At 35.0% G+C, this 7,500-nt stretch overlaps 1 protein-coding gene across 1 annotated transcript in view; it reads left to right on the top strand.

Annotated features, from left to right (window-relative positions):
* LOC144976303 (uncharacterized) overlaps positions 1-7,500 on the top strand; it is a 35,565-nt gene that overhangs the window by 340 nt on the left and 27,725 nt on the right. The window lies entirely within an intron of this gene.

Below are 7,500 nucleotides of genomic sequence, written 5' to 3'. Positions count from 1 at the left end.
CAATTTGGTGTTTTGTATTTTATTGATTTTTCAATCCTTTCAGCAATTTTGAATGGCATTTTGATTCAAATAGAGACATTATTTGCAAATTTTCACATGGGTTTGGGCCTACGCTGGACTGGGACTGGGGCTACTTGTTATACTGCACTGAGGTAACAATTTTTTTCCGTCAGGCCGATATATAACATAAAAACTAACAGACTTTACACTTTCTACCTCAATATACAGTTTATATAGGAACTTGCAAGAAGTAGCCCTAGCGAGTGGAAAAGAGGCGAGAATTTCTGTTTCCGTTTTTGAGGGGAAAATATTTAGGAGTAGAGTGTATTTAAAATATTCATTCTTTTTCTCAGTGAAATGAAATGGCAAGTATTATATATCATTGGAAAGGGCATAAAATTCTACATACAGCCATGCTAATATTATTATCTTCCTATAATATTTAGAGAAGGCCACCTTTATTCGCAATAAGTACTGCGAATAGTAGATAGCGGTCGTTTTCGTTATTCGCAGTAGTACTGCAACTAGAAGATATTCATTTCAATTATTTGCAGTAGTAGTCTTGAGCCTAGAGCTTTATTGGCGCAAAATATAAATAAACTACATTATTATTATTATTTATTTTTTTATTTTTAAAAATATGTTTCAATCATCCCTCCTTTTCTTTCCTTCTCAACCTAACAAACTCATGCAACTTCAAGCCATTCGTCAACACGCTATTCTGAACAGAAAATAGTGTTGTGTTTAGTGAGGGGACAAAAACTAATTTTCAGAGACGGGAGAGCGTTTCTACTACTGGGACAAGTGGTTCCATGGTGGCCCCATTATTCACAGTACTAGTACGAATAAGCACTTTGTTTTGAGTAATCTTTGTGTAAAAAGAGTACATGTGTTTAAACCCTTATGACTTTTAAACCAGAGATGATCCTGTACTTTTGAGATATATATTAAAGTTACTTCTCAAGAAGTTTCATAGTGAAATATATTTGCTCTAAAAAGTTATATCTCCCAGAAAAATCCTGTTTTTCCTCGATTGTTTACTTTCATAAAAGAAATTACCATTTTCTTATCCTGATTCACTTCCTGTTGTCTGCTGCATATTTTTTGTAAACTTAGAGATTACTTCGTCGATCCAAATAAAAACTTTACAGTATTTATCATTAATGTAAGTTATTTTTGTTTTAAATTATATATATTCAATTCATTGGCATTTTTGTGTTCATGCATGATTCATTTTATAATTTCCGATTCTTTTCCTTTTTTTTCCAATCGATTTTCACTGTTTTGATTTTGACGTTTATCATTCTTTGACCGATCAACTGTGGTCCAATTTAGGGAAGCGATCGAAAGCTTGTAAAATCACCCATTTTCGATATTTTGAAATAGAAATATGCCACCTCAGACATTTATCAGTCCATCTCTCCGCTTTTATAAGGTCTATTTTCAATTTGAAACTAAATGACACCAATTCAGTGGTGTATTTGGTCTATTTACAAGCGAATGAACATTTTATTACCGATGTTTTCAAGATTCCAGTAATAAAAATTGAGGGGGAAAATTCAAAATTAAATTTTCTCTGATATTTTCTAAGCGACAGCATGGCAATTATTTTGAAAATTGACATTACACGTATCAGTAGATAAAACATTTTCTTGTAGAAGACTGAAAGGTGGAATATATAATTTTGCAACCGTCTGTAACTTTTACCTTGAATTTGTTATATTGACAACAAACATCACTTCTGTGATTATATTCAAATACAAGCTTTAGGTCTGTAGTATTTTGACACTGGCATCTGTAGTGTTCAAACTTAACTACAGTTTTTAGCATCAGACAACCAAGCAAATTGACAACAAACACCGCTTTTATGTGATTATTTTCAAATACAATTCTGGTTCTGTAGTATTTTAACACTGGCATCTGTAATATACAATCCCTGGTCTTCAGTATCAGACAACCAAGCAAATTGGCAACAAACACAGCTTCTGTGACATTGTTTATATTCATATAGATCTCTAGTCTTTTGTATTTTAACACAGGTCTTTAGTGTCAGACAACCAAACAATGGGATGTCACAAAATAAGGAAAGTCAATCTTTTCACCTCGTCTTATGTCAGATTATCTTATAATATTCCACAGAGGAGGCAAAAATGTTGAACATTATGTTTTCTTAACGTTTAATAACGATTTTTAATTTTTACCAAATGATTATATACCCAAGACTCTCTATTATGGTGGGTTTTTTTTTATTAAGCGAAGAGATAATAGAATCTATCATATTATTATTATTGCAACTTCCCCTCAAATGTAAAATTAAAAGAAATGAATTATAACAATATAAATAAATTATAATAAATAATTATAATAGAATATGTAATATTATTATAAGTTTGAAGTTACTAAAACTTCTTGCAACCAAGTACCAAACACCAAATTTCCCGCAGGTATTAGAAAGTTGCACATAAACATAGAGTCCTTAAGAAGCAGAGAATATTTTTTAATATATGGTTTTATCAAAACCATTTGATTAACCAGGAAAAATTAGGCTACAGATTGCGTTTCCATTTCCATTGACGTGTAATGTAACGTTAAAAAAAAAAGAAGAAAAGAAAATTTGACCACTGAATACGGAGATCTGTAGAGCAAGTTGCTGATTTCTAAGATCTATGCTTGCACCCAGGCACCTGGCAATTGAATACTGGGACTTCACAGCTCTATCACTTAGGAATGCTGGAAAACTATAATTGACTTTCCTTTGATGGTAGTAAAAAGGTCTGCTGGGTGGGGTTCCTGACCTGCCATAGTGGGCAGGGAGGTACTTACTGTGTCTTCTATCCCCCTATATCTGTCTTCCAACTTGCTTTCTGTCTGTGTCTTGGAATGAGATTACTTTGTTTTGTCCTGTCCCTGGCCGGATACCCTGGCTGGGAGGGAAACAGTCAAATGTACAGTGTGAGTTTTGGGAGATGATATTTTTGTCTTGTAACTCATGCACTGTATTGTTTTGTTTACATATTATATGCAATTTGTAAACATTTGAGCGTATCCCTCTTAGTGGGATCATGTTCTCGTTTCTGGATGAGACTTTTAGGTGATCTCAAGCTATGCACAATGATAGTGCGCTCTTGAAATCCACACCTACTCCCTATTTGTACTATTCCCTTTATCTTATTTTTTCTGTCTAGCGTGCTTTAATTGTAATTCTAGAACTTTTATACTATCCCATTTTCTTCCTTTTTACTGCTGCTGTTATGACCTTAATGTGTTGCAAGCACTGTAAATTCATTCAAAACAAACAAAAAAGGCTGTTGTCCTTACCGTGTATCTGTGAGTCCTAATTCAGAATGATATTATTTGATTTTGCCAGATATATGATTTTTTTTTTTTTTCAAAGTGAATAGGTCTCAATTTTTCCACCGTGTTGCATAAATCCGTTCTCCCTGTTTTCTCTACTATCGTTTTTTCCTCCGCCTTGTCTCCGATATTTTGACCTCCAGCAACTTGTTGTCACGGTTATTTCGATGTGCTTTACCTATTTCTAGGGTTGTCCCAATAGCTCAATTGATAGATTATTTTGTTCTCATGTAATGGGACTGAGATCCGTCCTGGGTGAAATTTTTTTTTTTTTCGAAACCGCTGAAATTGCTATAATATCCATAGCTCACTATTGGTCAGTTTCTTAAATTTGTCAACAGAATCAGTGGTTTTTTTGTTGTTTCAAAATTGAATGCCATTTCAAATGGATGAGGCTTTGGAAGGATTGCGGAAGGTGACTGCGGTGTGTGTGTGTGTGTGTGTGGGGTGGGGGGGGGTAGGGGGTTACTGGAGGGACATTTGATATAATTATTAAGGTCTATTTGCTATTGTGTAGTGTACAGTGGGTTCAGGCTGCAAACCCTCCCCCACCCCCTCCCCTTTCTACACATAATAAGAAAGCAGAGGGTACAATCTCCCAAAATTACAGGAAATCAGAAAAAAAAAATAATCCAACAGAAAACCAAAACTCCAAGGAACTTGGAAGACATTAATATTCAAAAATGTTCTATTAAGTACAGGAAATTGTTCTTGAGCATTTTGAATAGTTTGGAATTGTTGCATGATGAGCTGGAAATGAGCCATTGATATGTTGGGGTTTTTTATTTATTGTGCCTTTGTTTTTTTTGTTTTTTTGTTTGTTTTTGTTTTGTTTTTTCATCTATACAAAAATACGCCCTCCTCAAAAGTTTGATGACCCTAGTAGGTCTGAATTCTATTGGGCATATTTTACATATCTATATGATAAATCACGGTGATTATAGGAGAATAATGATTTCCCATCATGCATGCAGTTGGTGTGGCTAAATGGTAGATCTGCCCTTTTTATACAGACATAATTGGTATTTATGCAAATTTCTAGGGGTCAATATGGCCACATTCCGCCCAGTTTTGTAATTTTGTTTCTTTCTTTAGGTTCATATTCTGTAATCCAAAAATCTTGGACGGAAAGTGATGGAAATAATTGTTATTTATTCACAAGTAATGGACATGCAGCCACCAAATGGAACCATAAACCATTTATTATATTATATATATAAATAATTTTAGACTCATAATATTATGAGGGTAAACAGCTTGCTTTTTTTGGTCGATACATATTTTGTTTTGCTGTTTTTATTTTTTTGGAGATCTTGAATTATTAATTTAATATGCAGAATTTTTTCCCTGCTTTTTAAAAAAATGTTGTTGTTGTCTTTTACACGTCTTGCCACAGTTTATTTGATCACCCCCCCCCCCCGGCTATGTGGTCTAGTGGTATGACACTCGCTTTCGGATCGGAAGATCCTGGGTTCGACCCTCACTCGTCGCATAGTTGAGTCCTTGGAGAAGACTCTTTCCTCACATTCTCTCACCGTACTCAGGTGTAAAATGAGTACCTGGCCGTTAACAGCATTGTCTATATCAGAAAAATTGTAATATCGCCTAACAGATGTCATGTCCCGTCCTACTTGTTAATTGCTGCTGTTGACCAGGGATCCCTTGTAAAGCGCTTTGAGCACATTTAGTGGATATTGCGCTACATAAAAGCTCAATTATTCATTTTTTTATTTTTACAAGTCTTTGTTTGATCCCCGATATTTTTTCATGGCCCCTTTTTTCTTTTCTTTTTTTTTTGTCTGTTGTTTTTGCCATCATTCCGTCTTTATCATGCCATATAATGACAGGTTTAGTTATCACACCTTCCTTCAGAGCCATTAAGGCCCTTGGAGTCGGAGTTTATCCAGATTTCTATAGCGACGGACAAATAAATGTCAAGTGCACGTTTGTCCTGTAATGTTGTCTCTTCATTGCTTCTCTCATATTATCATTACAGTGGAAATCGTAAACAGGAAACACTTTGCTTACAGTCTACACGTCTTGTTGGTCCCAGAATGTCTGTACTTTATTGAAGTGTGTTCCAAAAAGAGACAATGTCATCATCAAATGGCACGTGGTCTCTTCATTGCTTCTCTCATATTATCATTACAGAAGAATCCATATATAGTAAACACTTTTAAAGTCATCTGTTTATAATCTACACGTCTTGTTGGTCCCAGAATGTCTGTACTTTATTGAAGTGTGTTCCAAAAAGAGACAATGTCATCATCAAATGCCACGTGGTCTCTTCATTTCTCATCTTCTCTCATATTACAGACCTGCCAACCCTTCTGCTTTTGGGTGGACGCATTCCTATTTTCCCTCTTCCTTTTTGTACTATTCCACCAGTCTCTAAAATTTCAATTTTCAAAAAATGATGATAAGGGAAAGAAGAAAAAAGAACAAAGAGGTGTAAGTGTGTGTGTGTGTGTGTGGGTGTGGGGGGGGGGGAGAGTGGGGTGGCGTTAAAAAGGTGAAATTCCTAAAAAAAAATTGGTCTCAAATTCTTATTTTCAGGCGATCTGATTCCACTTTTGGAATGTGAAGGGTTGGCACGTCTGCATAATATCATTACAATTGAATCTGTGTATGTAAACACTTTTTAAGTCAACATCTGTTTAAAATCTACAGCTCTGGCTTGTTGGTCCCAACATTTTCTGTACTTTATTTAAGTGAGTTCCATTGAAGGTGGATAAAATCAAGCTTGCTTAAAGCCAACCAATCTTTCTAGTCCTGTTGTGGAGTTTGTTTTATAGGGATTCCACTGTACATAAGACAAAGACTAGCTCTACCATTTCTCCATCTTTGTAACAAGACATAGACAATATTGCCGTACTCTGGAAAAAAAACCATATTTAAAAATTTGGCCAGAAAACTCGTCCATCAAATATCGATCGATTTAAATGACCCTCATCTTGGAAAAAAAAACCCTCTCAAACCTGAGACTCCGCGGAGTCTTCTGAATAAATTTCCATCAGTCTCCGTCCAATATTTTTGGATTACAGAATATGAATCTAAAGAAAGAAACAATACAGAAAATTGGAAAGAATGTGGCCATATTGACCCATAAAAATTTGTGAAATCCCAGGTTTGAGAGTGTTTGCCAAGATGAGAGTCATTTAAATCGATCGATATTTGAAGGACGAGATTTCTGGCCAATTTTTAAATATGGGGTACAGTAGAATAGTCTTGGTATAATATTTGACACACCACGACAATGACACGCCCCTATCAACGGCCCTACACATTTCTGTGGAGTTTAACTTGGTTTCCTCTTCCTTTTGTTGTTTTTTACATGTTCTATGCTTTAGTTCAAAGTATCGCCTCATCACAAGAATGACAATATTATAATACTATACACGTGACGCCTCGTGGCTCGGGTCTCGGTATTCTCGGTACGCTTAATTCAAAGGCATTCATTGCGCTTATCGGAATTTTCCTTTACAACCTTTTTAGTTCAGGTTGGATTACCTTCCTTGACTCGGGGACGAAGTGGATAATCCGATTGCCTCAGGCTTTTGGCAGTATTGAAAATCGAGAAATGCCATGTATTTATTGTCGTGGGTTTTTTTTTTTTCTTTTTATATCTCGTTCGTAATGATTAATTTTTTTTTTTTTTTGGTTTTTTTTTTTTTTGGGCGTTTTAGGAGAAAAAGTAGCGCTATTATGACAATATGCCTGGATATGGAGAGAGGTCTGAAAATGGCTTTGTGTTCACCAGGGAAAAATCACTGTTTTTCTAAACTCTGACTGAGTAGTGAGACTGAGACGCGCTCTCTGATGTTTTGATGTATTGACTTTGCCAGTTTTTTCCCTTCACTGTCATATAATTTACATTACAATATCTAATAGGAGATAAATTAGGCTAAATAGTGTGGCCTTTGGTGCCCTGTCACAGTGATAAAAAAAACAACAAACTGATATATGCATTAGTAAGACATAAATACTGGATATCAATTATTAAACAAACATAAATTACTCATCGAATTAAAAATTAATGTTGTCTAATTCCTTCTCAACACAATTCTTAAAAACGTTGACAAAAAAACAAACATTTAAAGCGATTTTACTTCCTGTCTCGTATGACAATGCTCGGATGTTGTTACG

Source organism: Berghia stephanieae, chromosome 7, assembly GCF_034508935.2.
Source record: "Berghia stephanieae isolate SIO BIC M18660-M18661 chromosome 7, UCSD_Bste_1.3, whole genome shotgun sequence".
Taxonomy (NCBI): Eukaryota; Metazoa; Mollusca; class Gastropoda; order Nudibranchia; family Aeolidiidae; genus Berghia; species Berghia stephanieae.
This window is presented reverse-complemented; position numbering and strand designations above follow the sequence as displayed.